The following is a 19,098-nucleotide window of genomic DNA, read 5'->3' as shown; positions in this document are numbered from 1 at the left end:
AACCGGAGATAAACCCCCTTGATAATATGCCCCAAAGTTCTTTAACACACATCATTTACCTCCAATGTTTTCATATATCAGCGTTGGTGAACTGACTCTGTGAAATGTCGCTGATTTCATAAAATCACTTTTAAGGCGCTCCTTATGACAGTGCACCCAATCCTGCGTGGAAGGGTTCACATAAAACAAGACACTGGTATGACCAGGATAGACAAAGAAATAACACAGTGATGGAAAAGTTTCTTTATTGTTTATACTTACCTAAGAAATAGTAGCAAAGTAAAACTAAATTTCTTTAAAAAACATAGTATCTGTGGAAGAAAGTAAAAATAAGGTTATAATGTACATTTCATAAAACAAAACAAAGTAGGAGTGAATGAAAACAGAAAGTGAAAGAAAAAAGACTGAGGGAGAGTAAGAGACAGAGACAGAATGTGTAGTATATAAATCAATGAGTAAGATAATTAATTGAAAGAGATAATAGCACTGAAGGAATGACTGTCTAAACGAAAGTAAAGTGAGAGAGAAAATGAGAGTATGATCAGTGATAGTACACGAAATAAACAGTCTCTTAAAGAAACAGACTAAGAGTGCAGGAATATCTTAAGGAGATAGATAAAATAAAGGAAAAACAGTAAGAGAAACAGAGTGAAAAAGGGTGAGTAACAGAAGATGGACTGTAAGAGACAGATAAATACAAATGAAGTAGGGTAAGGGAAGTAAACTATGGGCCTTATTTATGAAGGCCTTGCACCGCCTGTGCGTCACTTTTAACATGGGAAAAAGTGGTGCATCGGTGGCGCAAGGCTTTCATAAATGAGGCCCTTTAGATTTAAGTTTAGGAATTGAGCATAATTAATGAAAGCAGAGTAAGGGAACAAATATTAAGGTACGGTAAGACAAACGAATTAAGATTCAAGAAACAAAGGTGATACAGGGTCAATAAAGGTGAGTCACCATGAGACAACGGAAGAAACAAACTGAAGAGATAGATAGACTGAATAAAATAGTGACAGAAAAGATGTTAGAGAAACAGGAGAGAAAATTAAACAACGCAAAATGTGGATAAGTTAAACGGAATAAGCATGACTGAACATTACTGACAAAGGAAGGTGATGAGAGGAATAAGGATGAGAGAGAGGCAGAGGAAACTCTTGGATGTTATTAGTTGTACTTACCTTATAAATGTAATATCTGTGGAAGACAATACAAAAATCTGTTATAATACATATTTCTAAATCCAATGTAACAAAATAACTTAAACAACATATTACATGGTTTATTTTTGCTGTCCTCAGAATATATTGATTTTCACTATAAACAGTGATTTCAATAGTAATCATCATGTAACAGCGGGAACAAAAAACACAATCTAAATTTTAAAAAACCCGTACAAGATCTCTATACATAATATAAATACCTGAAAAAAACATGTCTTAAATGTTTTTCTCTAATTCGCAATTTCTTGAGTAAGCACAGTACATCTTCCACAGTTACAAACTAATTAAACCATACCACTTATTTTTAAATACGTCTCAACAAAGCTCCATGCAAGTATGTTCTTAAAACATTTATCTTAAGTACACATTTTCTCCTCTCATACCTTTCCGCGTGGCCAAATAGTATGAGTTAACTCGTTATTTTTTAAATACCTCTCAACAAACTTCCGTCCAAATATGTTCTAAAAACATTTCTCTCAAGTACACATTTTGTTGTCTCATATTTTTCCGCGTGGCCAAATAGTATGAGTTAAGTAGTTATTTTCTCAAATTACTTAATCGTAGTCTTATCCATTCTTTCTCAACCTTTCGAGTAAAAATTCTAACGTGTTCTGTACCATCAAACATTAAGTAAACTTGTACCTGATGCTATCACTATGCCAAATACAAATTTCATTTCTAGATTTGCACACCCTCAGTCACATGATATTTCTAAACAACAGAGTTTCATATCTTTACAGTATTAATCTTCCTACACCAAGTAATTTTACTGAAATTTGGGTTGCAAACATAGCAGATAAGAATTAGTTAAGTCAAAAGGCAAACGTTTTTTAAAACTCAATTGACTATCATTACAGAGCGTCCAGCCTGTTGGAGACTTTAAATAAGCTGTGTAATGTCCTGATGATGTTGAAGGCCCTTCATGAAAAATAATGGCTACAGTTACAAATGTTCTTCTAGAAATAGATATTTGAGAAGCCACAATTTTTTTTATTAAAGTTGACAATTTACTCCCATCAGCTCTGCATCATTGAAACATTAAAATTACATATTGTCCATATCTGTGAATAAATAATGTTGATAACATTTCAGAGTTTCATTGAGAACAGACCATGTTCTGATGCGCATCTTTAACTAGTTTATTAAAGGACACTGCTTTACAGTCTGGTAATGTTAAATATATAAATCTCTCAGTGTGTATATCAGTACTACTTGAAAATGAACAATTATAGCAAATATGTTCCCATTTATAAGAAAGGCTAAAAAGACTATCAATATCTACACCGTCATCTTCCAAAACTGTAAGCATATACATAATAAATTCCTGACAATCTTGCTGAATATTCTGAGAAAATTGATTTAGTCCTGCACATATGTCTAAAACATTCCTTAGTTCTGAAACACTTGCTACTTCACTATTACCACTGCTACATTTTTCAAATACAGAATTTAATGAACAATAAAATGTTTGCTCCCGATTTTGTACAATCTGTTGCTGTAAATTTTTTAGAAAAAAAAACTATTAACATATTACAGAAATATTTATTATACAACATACACCCATTGTAGCAAACAACAACCCTAACAGATACATTCCCTAAGATTCTCTACCATTAGATATCCTAATGCCTAACTAAGTTCAATAATTGTTTTTTCAACACATCAAATAACTAAATATTAAATAAAATATTAAATATAGAGTAGAAAAGAGACACAGGACAGCAGAGATACAGACTACAAGAGAGAGAGAGACAGTAGCAGGGAGAGGAACATGCAGAGACAGACCAGCATTCTAGGCACAAATGGAGAGATAGAAAAATAACAGGAGCAGTGAAAAGTCAAGAAAGAGAAGGAAGGTACAATAAAGAAAAAGATGAACATAGAGAGGAAGTCACAGAGTAGAAATAACAGACAGAACACAATGGAGACAAAAGGCAGGAGGCACAGGGACAGAGAGGACAGCAGGCAAACAGTACAATAGGAAGAGAGAGAGCAGGAGGAACACAGAGATGGATAAGCAGAGCAGAAGAGAGAGAGAGATGGAGAGAAGAAGGGTGAATAGGACAGAGAGAGATATACACCACCATACAGACAATGCAGGAGGAAGACTAAGAACAGGAGACAGAGAAAGATACAAAATGAGAAGGAGAGAGATATCACAAGGGAGAGTGAAGGTAAGAGTGGTTTCAGGCCAGAAAAGAAAAGAATGACAGAAAGGAAAAAAATATAGTAAAAAGGACAACAAAGACAGAGAGAGCAAGAGAAACAGAAAGAATAGGACACAGAGTGAGGGAGAACAAGAACTACATAGAGAGAAATGTATGAGAGACAGGAACGGTAGAAATCAGAGGATAGGCAAAATGAAGAAAAACTGCGCAGTATACAGAGATACAGAGGGCGAGCCAGACACACTAAAATATATCAAGTAAGCAGCACAAAAACAGTATGTTGAGAAAAGAAAAGCAGCAACACAGATATATGTATACTGACTTCACTAACTTAGTGCAAGAACGTATCTGTTGCAGGAACTTTTGCATAACCTCATACTCAAAACTCTTTGTTTCCATTTAGCCCCAACCCTTTCCCCTCTGACCTCTCACCCACCAGTGCAGCTCTCGGCCACAAACCACACTGCAAATTTTGCCCTCCATAATATTGCATGTAGGTATGGTACAACACGTAACATCAGACCTACAGCAACTGAGTACTAATACCTTTGACACAGATTCATAGCTGCACAAGTTAAGTAAACAGTCTGCCTACGCCAGGGCTCAAAAGTGGAGCCCGATAGACAGCAAGCCTACTTTTAAGGATTGGAGTCATAACAATAAGTAGAAAAATATTGAAGTTTATTTGTAGAAAAAGACCCCTTAGATGTTGGCTCAGGAACAGCTTATCTTCAAGTAACTAAACAACATTCTGGTACAGATCATAGACATATCAACATTCTAAAAGGTTTAAAGAAACAGTATATAGGAATGTAACACATCTCCCTTTCCAAAAACGCAAAAGAATAAAAAACAAAAAAAAAACAAGTGAATGCATTCATTCAAGAATATAACATATAGTCATTGAACTTAACAGGTTTCACAACAATTCTTCCAGATAATCTCCTTGAACTAGGAACATCTTTCTTAACAAAAACAGAAGACATTTGTTGAACTTTTCTTGGAGATGTTTCCGTTGATACGGTAGGAACAGTACACGAATTAGATGGCATAATACATGAATTAGATTTTGGTACAGAAATATTGTTGTTCCTGTTTAACCATAGATTGCGTTCCAACTCATTGCATAAAACAATGTTACAAAAATTCCATTTGCGTCCATCATCTAACAACACACAACTTCCCATTACTTCCAGCACTTTCTTTGGATGAGACCACTTGGAAGAACCATCCTTCGACAAACCAAAACGAGACGATCTCACCAGATCACCAACACGGAAACATCTTACAGCTTTCTTGATTTTACTGTTGTGTCTATCCACATACTTCTGTTGATAAACATTCATTCTATCATTGAGGCTCTCTTTATGTACATGACTAACAGAAGTTTTAAGCATCCATGCAGGAGTTACCTTATTACTAGCTGAACGCCCCTTGAGAAGATGGAATGGAGATACTAGAGTTGCAGAATGTGGAGTATTCCGATGACTCCAAATCATATCTTTGACCGCAACCTTACAATCTGCACCTTCAACCGTGGCCAACTGTATGCACTCCTTCAACACACGGTTGAATCTCTTGACCATACCGTTCTCCCTAGGACAATAAACAGCAGTAGTAATGTGTTTTGCACCACACCGACGTAAATAACTTTGAAACTCGCTAGCTACAAATTGTGGACCATTATCTGTAGTAATAGTTTCAGGAAAACCCTCTCTATGGAATAACTCATCACAAAAATTGACAATATTGGAGGCTTTGATCTCCCTAACAAACGCTACTTCAGGCCACTTGCTGTAATAATCCATTAAAACAATGGCAAATGTCCCAGCAATGTTACCAATGCTAAACGGACCACAAATATCCATAGCTAACCTTTGCCACGGTTTGTCCGGAAACGGAACAGAACTAATGCTAGATTCTTGAGAAACATGAGATTTATCACTGCACGTGCATGCCGAACAATTCCTAACACGCCTTTCCACATCTTTATCCATGCCTGGCCACCAGAAATCACATCTACACTTTCTCTTCATACCAGACATTCCTGAATGCCCCTCATGAACAAGATTTAATAACCTATCACGTAAACTGGATGGTACAACAAGTTTGTCTGCTCTTCTAACGATACCTGCTGTCAAATCATAAGAAAGTTCTGGCCACACAGTCTTATATTCAGATAGTTCACAATCACTCCATGAGAAACTATTGCACGGAGAAGTTAACCGTACAATCACTTCTTTTAAAACAACATCATCTTGAACAGCTTTTTTCCATTCCTCTTCATCAATTGCACCATTACAAACTTCATCAACAGTAGCTATTGACCAATCCTCATCTTGATCTAATACAGAGTCCTCTTCACAAACTGGAAGACGAGATAAACAATCAGCATTTACATTCTTAATGCCTGGTACGTATTTCATCAAAAAATCATACTCTTGTAATTTGTAAATCCATTTTGCAATTCTAGGAGTAGCCTTCCCTGCACCTTTAGTTGAAAATATGTCTACAAGGGGTTTATTATCAGTCCTCAATTCAAAATTAGTGCCCCAAACATAGTTCCTAAAGTAATTTACACCCCAAAAACAAGCCAGAGCCTCTTTCTCTATAACTGAATATGAAGGTTCAGCACCCTTTAATGTACGGGAAGCAAAAGCTACAACCCATTCCAATTTGTCCTTGCCCTGCATTAAAACCGCTCGTAAACCATATGCACTTGCATCTACAACAATGATTGACTTCTTGTTGGGATCAAAAGGTTTAAGTGCAACAGCATTTATGATGTCTCTTTTTACATCATCAAAAACTGATTGACATTCAGAACTCCACACAAATTTAGCACCTTTTTTCATTAACAACCTTAAACAAAAAACTTTAGAAGCAAAATTGGGCACAAATTTAGAATAATACTCCGCAAAAAAGTCCTAAAAAAAGAACGAAGTTGATCTTTATCAGATGGTGATGGAGCATTTCTGATGGCGTCCAATAAATTCTTCTTAGGTTTAACCCCCTCCACTGACAAAGTATGCCTCAAATACTCAATTTCATTTGTAGCAAACTTGCATTTCTCAGCTGCAACAGTTAAACCCGCACGTTGGAGTTTGTGTAATACATCGCTTAAAATTCTGTCATGGTTAGTTTTATTTTCCCCCCACACAAGTACATCATCTTGAAAAACCAACATGTTGGGTATACCTTCAAGAACCCTACACATAACTCTCTGAAAAACAGCTGATGCAGAGGATAACCCAAAAGGCATTCTTAGAAACTGAAAAGCCCCCTCAGGAGTAATGAAAGACGTTAAATGGCGAGAATCAGGATGTAATGTTATCTGATGATAAGCATTAGATAAGTCAATTGACGAAAAATATTTAGCATCTTTAACAGATTCAACCATCTCATTAATTTTGGGTAAAGGGTAGCGATCCACCCAAATGTTCTTGTTTAAATCTCTTAAATCGACACACATGCGCAATTTGCCGTTGGGTTTTCGTGCCAAAACAACTGGACTAAGCCAATCAGATGCTTCAATGGGTTCAATGATGTTTTGTTGACATAATCGATCAAGTTCTACCTTAAGTTGAGATCTTAACACTAAAGGAACATTGCGCACTTTATGAACAATAGGTATACAATCAGGTTTAAGAATAATTCGATGTTCAAACTTTTTAAGACATCCCAATTTTGGGCTAAATAATTCTGGAAATGTTTTGTGCCATTCTAAACTTGCATCATTTTGAGTTGCCAAAACTTCGTTAAAATGTTTTTTATGCCAATTAGGAGATAATAAAACTTGATCCGGATTATTAGGATCAAGAGTAATCCCTAAATTCCATTGTTCTTTCCACCCTAATAAGGCTCTGCCCTTTTCCACAACGTACACAGTTCCGGGAGTATTCCTGTCTTTAAAAATGATTTCAGATGTAAAACATCCAATCACAGGTAACTTGATGCCTAAGTAACCCACAGGAGTTTTTTGGGAACATATGAGATCTGGTTTACCACAAGCCTCCCACATGTTTTTGTCAATAATAGTATATAGTGAACAAGAATCTGCCCAGAGAAACAACTTATGATTGTTGATCATAACTTCACATTTGGGAGGTTGAATTTCTTCAGAAACTTCGTTAACTTCATTATTCCAAATTGCCATAACCTCAATGTCACTATCACTACTGGAATAAGTAGATTGATCAATAAGATTAACGGAATTTTCCCATGCATTAGGATTGTCAGATCTACACATTTTTGCAAAATGACCAGTCTTGTTACACTTGAAACATGTAACGTTTGATGCAGGACACCAATAATTTTCAGTAGTATGTCTAGTATTCCCACATCTAAAACAAAATTGTTTGTTAAAATGTTGTGTCTTGCTAGAAAATGGTTTGCTATGTGACATGGTAATTTTATTACTGCTAGAAAATGTTCGAGGTTTAACCTTGATATCACGTTTAGTATTATATTTATTGTCAAAAGATTTTGGCTTGTTATTAACTACAGCACACACATCACTAGAATCTTTGCCGTCAGAAAACTTGCGGTCCTTACCATGTACACTGCTTAACTCTTTAACATATCGAGAATTGTTCTCAACTCTTCTAGCAATGGAAATAGTTTTATGAAGAGACGGATCTTTTAAATCCAATAACTTCTCTTGAATCTTTGTATTATTAGTTCTGTTAATGAACTGATCTCTTATAATTTCTTCATGTAAATCCTTAAACTTACAAGTAGCTGCTAATCTTCTTAAAACAGTAACATATTGTTCTACTGTCTCGCCGGCTAATTGTGCCCTTGAAAAGAATTTGTGTCTCTCTACAACAATACTTGTTTTTTTTACCAAAGTTTTCCTCTAAAGCTTTCAGTGCATCAAGATATTCATCTGACGAAAATGATTCAAATTTTGAGCAGTCAAATACAACTTCTTCATCACTGACATCTTCATCACCACCCTCACATACCTTGGAAATAGTGTTACCAGATTGTATAGGTAACGTTTTTAACACTTTCCTACCCTCAACACCAAGACTGTGTTTAAGTAATGCTAATTTTCGTGAAGCTAGAAACACCTCTCCTCCAATGGCTTCTAAATAGGTTTCAAAAGATTCACGCCAATCTTCCCAAGTCATAGGAGGAATACCAGGATCTTGTAAAAATTTTGGTGGAGCTAAAATAGTATTAGTTTCCATACTAACAATTGAATTAATTGAATAAATAAATGAATAAAAAAATAATGAATAAATAAATAACAATATAGACTGTATGTGGGAGAGAAAAAACAAAAAAAATTAACAAAAGAAAAGTAGTCACCGTTGTCTTGTATATAATTCGAAGGTTTCTTGTTGTAGATTGATAAAGTTTAAAAGGAAGTCTAAATTCAGTTTTATGCTTAAAATCTTGTAATAAGTCTTGTCAAAGGAAGAAATACATTAATGAATACGAAGAACGGGAGTGGTTGCTAGGAAACGCGCCCCTGAATGCATTGCGCGTCCCAGAATGCATTGCGCGTCATCGCGACGTACTTCCTGAAGCTTTCTTGAGGCTTGCGATGCTACGGAGGAATAATGGCCGTTAGAATGAAGAAACGCCGACTCCAGCGCATTAGCGAGCGCAAAGAAGCTACTTGAAAGATGCTTGACAGCTCTCGAGGAATCCGACTTCATAAAATGCAAGTAGATTTTATGTCGTTACGTCGACGCTGTATGCATATGCGCAAATGTTCAGGAACAGCACAACATCGCTACAAGCAATTACGCCGCTTTCTTCAAGCAATTACGCCGCTTTTTTCATCATTCCTTTATATATTTTTTTAAATAATCCAAATAAACAAATGAATCTTTGCAAAGTGCCAAATCACACGTTCAAGCACTATCGGCACAGAATAGTCTACTCACATGACGCTTGAGTTCGTTTGAAGAGATGAAATGATGAGCTTCTTTTAAAAATATAAATTCTCTTCGTATGCTCTATTTCTTTTTTTTTTTTTTTTAAATAATATTCATTTATAAAAACATCATAGGGGTCGATGGGTTGCTTTCTCCCTCGTCGCCACTTTTAAGGATTGTAGTCATAACAATAAGTAGAAAAATATTGAAGTTTATTTGTAGAAAAAGACCCCTTAGATGTTGGCTCAGGAACAGCTTATGTTTAAGTAACTAAACAACATTCTGGTACAGATCATAGACATATCAACATTCTAAAAGGTTTAAAGAAACAGTATATAGGAATGTAACACCTACCTTTAAGAAACTGCCTGTGCTGAGACCCGAACAGACACCGCCAACTTAAAGCCCTGAAACTATCTTAATGTCTCCTCTCTCTTTAAACCTTTAAATTTCACTTTCAAACCATGTTTGCTTTCCATGACACACGCTTTTTTATCAGTGTTCCACATTCAACGCCTAGACACTTTTCCCTTTTTAGTATCAGAAGCCGCAACTGCAACATGGCTAATGCACGAATTAATTAGTCTATCTTTCGCGTTTTTTCAGTGTTCAAATTCTATAAATTTTTTCACCTAAATAGATACGAGCGGCTCAGTACCTCCTACTGGCATAAAAATAAGTCGCTCCCTTTCACTTACAAATGCCTTGGAGACGGCAAAAAAATGTCGAGCAGATTTACAAGCGCCTTACGCCACTTTAGCGTCACTTTTAACATGGGACAAGTGAAGCAAAAGTGCAGCACGGAGCATGTTAATCTACCCCTATATCTGTATAGAGATGAGTGCGCTGAAACATGAAATTCGTGTGTACATCCAGGCACTTTCAATTACATGACTTATTTAACTAGAAGCGCTGCAATGTTGCATGTCTTTTCAAAGATACACCAGTGCCTGCTATATTGCCGACTTTTTCCTTATTCTTCAACAGTGGTTATTTTTTTTTCATGCAATGAGAATTGTTATGAGTTTTTAAACGACAAAGCTTACGCGGTAATAGTCACTCTGCATATGCTTCCCTGTAAGAATGTAGTTTATCCACCCCCGCATCGGAACCTTGATGTTTCCATTTGGCCGCGAATTCCGGCCTTGAATTCAAAGTTCAATCGCAAGACATGAACAAGAGCCTTATTGTCACAAAAACAAGTTACCCTACCATCTGTTCACAAACATATCTCTTTCACTTAGCTAACATTCACAGAGAAGTGCATTCCTTATGAAATAGTGACCTTCCTTTACAATTTGCTGAGGTGACTCCCATAATCTTTAACGAATCCTCCACTTCAGGGAAGGCCTATTTTTTTTATAACTACTAAGCAATGGTTTAGTGACTTATTTGCCAGAAATTATTTGAAGTCATTCTGCTACTCTTCACTCCATAGTTGCCGACCTATTTTTCTGGACTTCCTGTTCTATTACCAGTGCCTGCTGCTTTTGTGTTCCTATTTTGTTTATTACAAAATGGATGTCCGTCCTGTCTTCGCAAACGAGCCGGAGCACTTAGAACTATTTCGCCAGAGGATGCTTGAGTACTATGGCATCCTGCCACTTGCGACTTTGAGTGCGTCATATGCGTTATCATTTCGATTTTCCTATTTCACCTGTGTGCAGCCTGTATTTCATTGCCTGAACTGTGATTTCATGTGGGCCCTGGACTTATGTCTCTGCAACTTGGTATCTCCTGAAGTGAATTACAATCATCTCATGAATCCGTTAATTGATCATGAACAGCTTTGTTCCGACGGAGGGATTATGGCCTTTGCAGCGATACATGGAGTTCTGGGTCATTGGAATATATTCGCAGCGGCGCAAGATTTCTTGGCACACAGCTACATAGAAAAGAAACTGAGTTGTCCTCTGATGGTACTAGAGGCTCCGGTAATTCAAGAGCATGTATGTTCTTTTCCTCTTTTCAATTGGATGGCTGACATGTTTTCGGATGATAACAGTGACTTCCTTTTAGAAGCGGTTGCTGCTTATTTCGCCTACTCAGTTGTTGGATGACTCTTATGCAAGCCATTGACGTCTACATTTTTTTCCCTCCCTATCTTTTTCACGTTTTCTTGGACTTCTTTTTTTATATGAACAGACCTATTGGCTTTACTAACAGTGGACATTACAATTTCGTGCTGGTCAGATTTTCGTCTTTTATGTGGACTACATTTTTTTTCCTCACCTACTCGATTAATGTGTAAAGTTAGCATGAGTTTTTTATAAGTTTAAACGCCATTTTCCCTTTCAGCTGCTTATTTCCGCGTCACACACCTCTGCTACTTTAGTTTTCCATGTACTGAAATATTTTCAATTCATACGAGAAAAATATGTTCTTACACTAATATTAGCCTTACTTTTCGAGCTGTATCTCAGATAGAATACTGAAACCTTCAAAAGATATGTCAATACAGTAGTTGTTCTCAACACTGATTTTCGAACGTTCCAACAGATAACATACATGCAGCTCCAGCCAACTTGTCGCTTTTGGCGTGTTTTTTTTTTCCTTACACAATAGCATAACACAAAGTTGATAGTGCTTCGCATGCAGAGAGCTGATTGCTAATGAGCTGATGTCTAACCACTGTTTTGACAGGACAAGGGAAAACCCAAAAGGAATAACACTAGGGTCCTTGGGCAGTAATCTATTATACAAGACAGAGGACCCTAGTAAGTTAGGATCATGTAAGTGATAGACATATACTGGATAGTATATATGACCTCTGTCCAGCCGGACAGGAATTTATTAGTTAAATATTTTGTACTGGTTCAAGAATTCAACACTTATACAAAAGTGTCTTGTATAATAGATTACTGCCCAAGGACCCTAGTGTTATTCCTTTTGGGTTTTCCCTTGTCCTGTCAAAACAGAATTTAGCGCAATCGCCTGATTGCAAGGGATTGGAATCCCTCCCCTTTCTAAAAGTGGGTCTCAACCTTCACTCCCCTCACTTAACTCTTCTCTTAAAATCACTTCTTACTAGGCATGTCAGACCCCCACCCACCCCTTTACAATCTAGATTACATCAATTAAATCCTAGGAGGCCCTTCTCTCCTTTCTGACTCAGGAGGCAACACCCCCAACGCACCGAGTCCTTCCTCTAAAGACGAGTTGGAGAAAGCAAAGAAAAAAGAAGTCAGACTTACCTTAATGATAAAACTTCTTAAAGATTATCTCAAGGCTAATATAATCCCTATTGGGCTACAAGTACGTAACATCCCTGGTGTCTTCACAGACAACCCGAAATACCTCAACGGATTTAGCTACATTAGCACTACATGTTCCCGGCACTGGATGGTGCTAGGGATCGATATCGCGACAGAAGAACTAAAAAAACTGGCCATAGAAATAAGTGACCTTGAAAAAACAAATAAATGATGATAACACAAACACTGAGGCAAAAAAAAACATTTAGATCAGATCCAAAAAACAGTTCATGATTTTCACAAATTTGAAACTGACAAAAAAACTACCAAAGTCAGAAAAGATAAAAAGAGCTTTAGCCAAGAAAGGGCATACCCATACCTCACCAAGGATTACTATACTAATCGCTCATATAGCGGGCCCCAAAACCAGAGACCGTGGGGCAGGTTCAATAGACGGCAAAATTTTGTGGGATTCTCAGCCAGTTCAGCAGAATCCTCGGGAAACTCTGACCAAAGTGACAGCCCAGGTCCCTCAAATAGGAATTTTTTATCAAGGGGCCAAGGACAAACAGAACCACCAGGGAAGGGCAGAGGGAAACAACCACAAAGATGGCCGAACCCCCCGGGAGAGCGTTTCACCCGTCGTCAACATTACTGATGGTAAATAAATGCGACCCACAACATGATAATGCCCTAAGTATGCAGGAAAACAATAAACTCCTCCCTATCTTTAATCTGACCAAACATACATTATCCAGTAGTGAAATCTCATTGCTAAGCAAGGGTCTCTCATTTGTCCCCACTGTTCGTCCCAACTTTTTAGATGCCCAGACTAAACTCTTGAGGTTCTTCAGGAAAGTAAGGTTACATAGTTACTTCCTCCTGAATCCTTGCCCTCAGAAACACGCAAATACTCCATTTAAACCTCCATCAAAATTTTCACCTACAGGCGCTATGGTCCCGTCTGAAATTCTCACGTTTGAGAAACTAGTTCTTAACGATTTGGCCCTACTAGAAAACAAGAAATCCTTCATTCCCTACAATATAAATATTCAAGAGAAGAATGCTCTCTCCACCCTCAAAAATAATCAAGCATTAGTCATAAAACCGGCCGATAAAGGCGGAGGCATTGTGATTCAAGAAACAGAGCAATACAAAAAGGAAATCCTGCGCCAACTCGGCAATCATGAGCACTACTGCAAACTGCCACGCAACCCCACTGCTGAAATCCAGAAGTTAATATCTGAAGTCACCAACGAAGGTCTAGAAGCAGGTTTCTTATCTAAAAAAGAATTTGAGTTCCTTAACACAAAAGCTCCTAGAACCCCGGTCATATACTGCCTTCCAAAGGTCCATAAGAACTCTGAACAACCTCCAGGACGACCTATAGTTTCTGGATGTGGCTCCATCCTGGAACCCCTAGGACACTATATTGATCACTTCATTAAGCCGTTTGTCCCTACAACCACATGCTATATCAGGGACACCATGTCGATGATCAACCTCATTGAAGAACATCCCTTTGATCCCACATCCAGCACCATGTGCACGCTGGATGTGGAATCACTATATACTAATATACCCCAATTTGAGTCCCTTCGCGTGATTGAAACCATTCTAGACACACGCCCTCGGCCTCATAATGTTCCATTCAATTTTATCCTCCAACTGCTTGAGATATGCTTAACCAAAAATGTCTTTCTCTTTGAAGGACAATTTTATGGTCAAGTACGTGGAACATCTATGGGGGCTATATTTGCCCCCAACCTGGCTATTTTGTATATGGACCACCTTGAAAACCTTAACATCTTGGATGCATCAAACCCTTTCCGCAGTGGCATTGCCCTGTGGAAAAGGTACATTGATGACATCTTTATGATATGGACTGATTCAGAGGCCTCTCTAAACCAATTCTCACACTGGCTAAACAACAACAGCGGTGGCTTAAAATATACCATGACTACCAGCAAGGAATCTCTGCCTTTCCTAGACATTGAAATAAAACATTGCAAAGGGCAGTTGATAACAAGTCTTCACCGAAAGCCTACAGAAAGAAACACCTTACTAAATTACAGTAGTCACCATCCCCGTGCCCTAAAAGACTCATTGCCCTATTCGCAGTTTCTACGAATCCGTAGGAACTGTTATTTCAAACAAGACTACTTCACAGAAGCAAAAACACTGAGTCTCAAATTGAGACAACGAGGTTATCCACGAAAATTGGTACGCCGCTCGCTAAAGAGAGCATGGTACTGCCCCAGAGAGACATTACTAGAACCTCGTATCAAGAGCAACCAAGATAGAATTACTTGTGTGACAACGTTTTCTCCTGCATCTAATGCTATTAAGAAGAGTGTTCTAAAACATTGGCCAGTACTAAATGCCGGTGTCCTCAATTTGGAACGACCAATGTTTGCTTTTAAAAGAGCGAAAAATATAAAAGATCACTTGGTCTGTGCTTCACTCCCTCAACCTGACACCAGAACTACCCTTAATGATATGTGGAACTTACCTGTCCTCAAAGGTCACGCTAAATGCGGTCAGTGTGTCTCCTGTGATTCAACCATTGAAGGCAAGACCTTCTCCTATGGCACAATTAAATATGATAGACACCACTTCACAAATTGTAATTCTAACAATGTAGTTTATGCGATTTTATGTCCATGTATGTTGATATATATAGGACAGACAAGCCAGAAGATTAAACTGCGAATAGGACAACACAGAAGCAGAATCCGCTGCCAAACCGCCAATGCGCCCCTTGTAGAACATTTCATCGAAAAAGGGCACACGGAAAATGACTTTACTTGAACTGTCATCACACAGATCAAAGCCCCCCCACGAGGAGCAGACATCTCCCAAATCCTGAATAAAGAAGAGTTGCACTGGATCCTGAGAACAGACAGTATACGAAAAGGGCTGAACAGGGTTGAGGATTGGACTTCTTTGTTATGAAACATCCTTCACAGTAGGACCTTCCCCTGAGGTCCCCTGAGATCAACTCAATCCGAATAATTGAAAAACTGTCTCACAGCATAATGTTTTTTAAAAATTAATTGTGTGTGTATTATCATATGTCACCTATTTTCAGAGAGCACTTTCCCTCACGGACTACGAGTCCAATTCACCGTTCCAAGATGGCCGCTCCCAATTTTACATCTTCCACCTTAGTCCCTCCTTCATTGTTAGCACTCTTATACCCTGTCCCTCCCACCTCCCGGCAGCGATTACCGCCAGAACCCCATCCGTCCTGCCATCGAGCAAGACTTCACAAAGCAAGTACCCTAGGGTGCCGGACTCTCTTCCCGACGCACCTCCGCGCCTACAACCCAATTCCTGGAGCTTAATTTACCCCACTTGTTTCCCCAGAATCTCTCATGTGGAAGCCTCGTACAGCCGCGATAACGACCTAGGAATCACCATTATCCAGTAAATCCTAGCTTGGTCGTAGGTTAACTTTTTAACCCAAACTTATTCCCCATCTGATTATCCCACCCCTTGTCTTACTCTCTTAGTTTCCTGAATTTTCCCGGGTTGGCCGGCTTAAAGTGAGTATTTACACCGTAACATCACGAGCACAGCTTGCCATTATGAGTGACGAGCACACCTAACGGCCTCTATTCTCCCGCCCTCACAGATGCATTGTAAATTCCTCGCGGCTCATTGACCTTATCACCGCATATCGGCTCACTTCCACCAGGTATTGCAACCTCCACGCCGTGAAATAAACCTACTTCTATTTATCGGATTCCTGTAGGCATCCCAACCACCCCTCCTCCTCCCAAGCCCTCTGCACTTAGTTCACTGCGCCGAATAGTGATCACTGCGCCGGTAAACCTTTTTTTATTACAAAGAATCACTCTCTTTTTTATTACAAAGAATCACGGTCTTGAACACATCTTCGCACCGCGCCGTTGAAATTCCTTTTTTTTAAAATGAGTACAACTATCCTTGCGTCGAACACTGAAAACCCTTAGTCATGTACTAGAAAACACGGAGAACAGCTCTCACTCAAACCAGTAATCACCACTAAGTCACTTGTAATTTTCACAGCAGCACAAATGAGTATTTTATTGTCTTATAGTGTGTCGAAACTAAATATGAAATGCAGTCATGCCTAGCAGTGCCTAATGAAATCTCTCTGTTTATGTTTTTTCTCCCCAATTTTACTTTCTTTTTCCCTCGGTATTATGTAAATTCCCATAGAGGCTATGTAACTATGAAATTAGTCTCAAGACAAACATGACTTAATGGTTTTTGTCCTGAAGAAGATGCATGTATCTCTGAGTTGCATCAAAACGTCGTCGACCTTAGAAGCACCATATGTTGTTATGAAATCACAAAATGCCTTTAACAATGGTTTGCTCAAAATGAATCCTAGTCTGTAAAACTGAATAATAGTACAGACCACCTTGTGCGCTTTTACATAAATTCCTGTCACTTGTTTTGTCTTGTCTCCTGTGGGTCACAGGCTGTGCCCACTTTTGTATAAGTGTTGAATACTTGAACCAGTACAAAATATTTAACTAATAAATTCCTGTCCGGCTGGACAGAGGTCATATATACTATCCAGTATATGTCTATCACTTACATGATCCTAACTTACTAGGGTCCTCTGTCTTGTATAATAGATGTCTAACCACTAGCATTTTCATGTATGGTTGCTAAACTTAAAGTTAAGACACCTTCTTATATTTAATAAAATGTAATATACTTCCTCAGAACGGTGTAGAATAAATTTTGCTAAATCGTATTAATTTTACATCATACTATGCTTGCACCGTTTGCATTCTATGGACTAGTGACTATGCCGATTACTTTGTTTCTTACAATATCTGTACTCGTATAACATAAGAAACTTCCCCTGAAATCATTGCATTACTGAATAAACATTTCAAATATACACGTTCTCTCTTTTAATCCATATTCTGAACTGAAATGATTGTATACTGAAAGAGTGTTCATGTGTTCCACGTAACCTCAGCTGTACTAAGTTCATGTTTTCTTTCGTCGACCTGAGTTAATCATACTACAACCCGCAGGCCTGTGACGGCCCGACAAGCCTTTCTTAGCGGGTCGCGGACCATGCAAACAGTCGTACCTCTGGTAAGAAAATAATGTATTACTGTTACCAAGCACCGCCGCAGTTCTGCTTCACTCACACTGATAATCACTGCTCCCCCCGCTTCTACAGACCAGACGCTATGTCGTATTTCACTACTTATCACGCTTTCATCTCCACTATAACAAACACTTCTCCGTCAGCCACCAGAGAACAGAGTGGAAAAGCGAAGGCACTAAGAAGTCAAATACGACATACCCTCTACTCTGTGGAGCCAACCGAGCAGTAATTCAGAAAGTAGACATTCACTAAAGCCTCAAAAAAGCATCTCAATTATATAAATAGTTTTTTGAAAACCTGCCAAGTACTTTGATGCGACTATCTGTGTGTGCCTGCAGAGCAAACTTCCTCAGCCCGAACTGAAGGCAGACACAGACAGACACACACACACTAAGATAATACAGGGGAATGGAGACGGAAAACAGGAGGGAGATAAAGATGGAGTCAGACGGCAGGAGGGAGAGAGATGTATGTATACTCGGTCTACTACCTCAATGTATGAAGGCATGTACTGCACAACCTGTGTACAACCTCATGGTCACAAGTTTTCATTTTATTTTACTCGGCCCCCTCCCCTCTGACCCTACCCCCACCAGTGCAGCCCGCGGCCACAAACCACACTGTAATTCTGTTGTCTGACAGAAAGTTTATGAATACCTTAAGCATTAGCACTTTTTGACGACGGTATGACATGTAATGTACCATTTCTCTCTCTATCTGCATTATCTGTGTCTCTTCTAATACCATTTTTTCATCTCGAAACCAACTTCTCTGATTATATAGAAACGCTTCAAATTCACACAAATAGTTACTATCTATTTTATCTCAATTATATAAAGTTTTTTTAAAACCTGCCAAGTACTTTGATGCGACTATCTGTGTGTGCCTGCAGAGCAAACTTCCTCAGCCCGAATTGAAGGCAGACACAGACAGGCACACACATACTAAGATAACACAGGGCAACGGAGACGGAAAGCAGGAAGGAGATAAAGATGGAGTCAGATGACAGGAGGGAGAGAGATGTATGTATACTCAGTCTGCTACCTCAATGTATGAAGACATGTACTGCACGAACCTGTGTACAACCTCATGGTCACAAGTTTTCATTTTATTTTACTCGGCCCCCTCCCCCTCTCACCCCACCCCCACCAGTGCAGCCGCGGCCACAAACCACACTGTAATTCTGTCGTCTGACAGAAAGTTTATGAATACCTTAAGCATTAGCACTTTTTGACGACGGTATCACATGTAATGTACCATTTATCTCTCTATCTGCATTATCTGTGTCTCTGCTAATATCATTTTTTCATCTCGAAACCAACTTCTCTGATTATATGGAAACGCTTCAAAATCACACAAATAATTACTGTCTATTTTAAACATCTTTTATATTCAATTTTTTTCTGTACACCAAAATTATATACAAAACTATAATTTACACTTGAAAGAATGTGTAGAAAAGGCGCGCAACCCCCATTAAATTCACAGCACTTCAGGCCCCCA

This window comes from Lissotriton vulgaris, chromosome 2_1, assembly GCF_964263255.1.
Source record: "Lissotriton vulgaris chromosome 2_1, aLisVul1.2, whole genome shotgun sequence".
NCBI classification, from domain to species: domain Eukaryota; kingdom Metazoa; phylum Chordata; class Amphibia; order Caudata; family Salamandridae; genus Lissotriton; species Lissotriton vulgaris.
The sequence above is the reverse complement of the archived record's forward strand: the minus strand, read 5'-3'. Positions refer to the sequence as shown.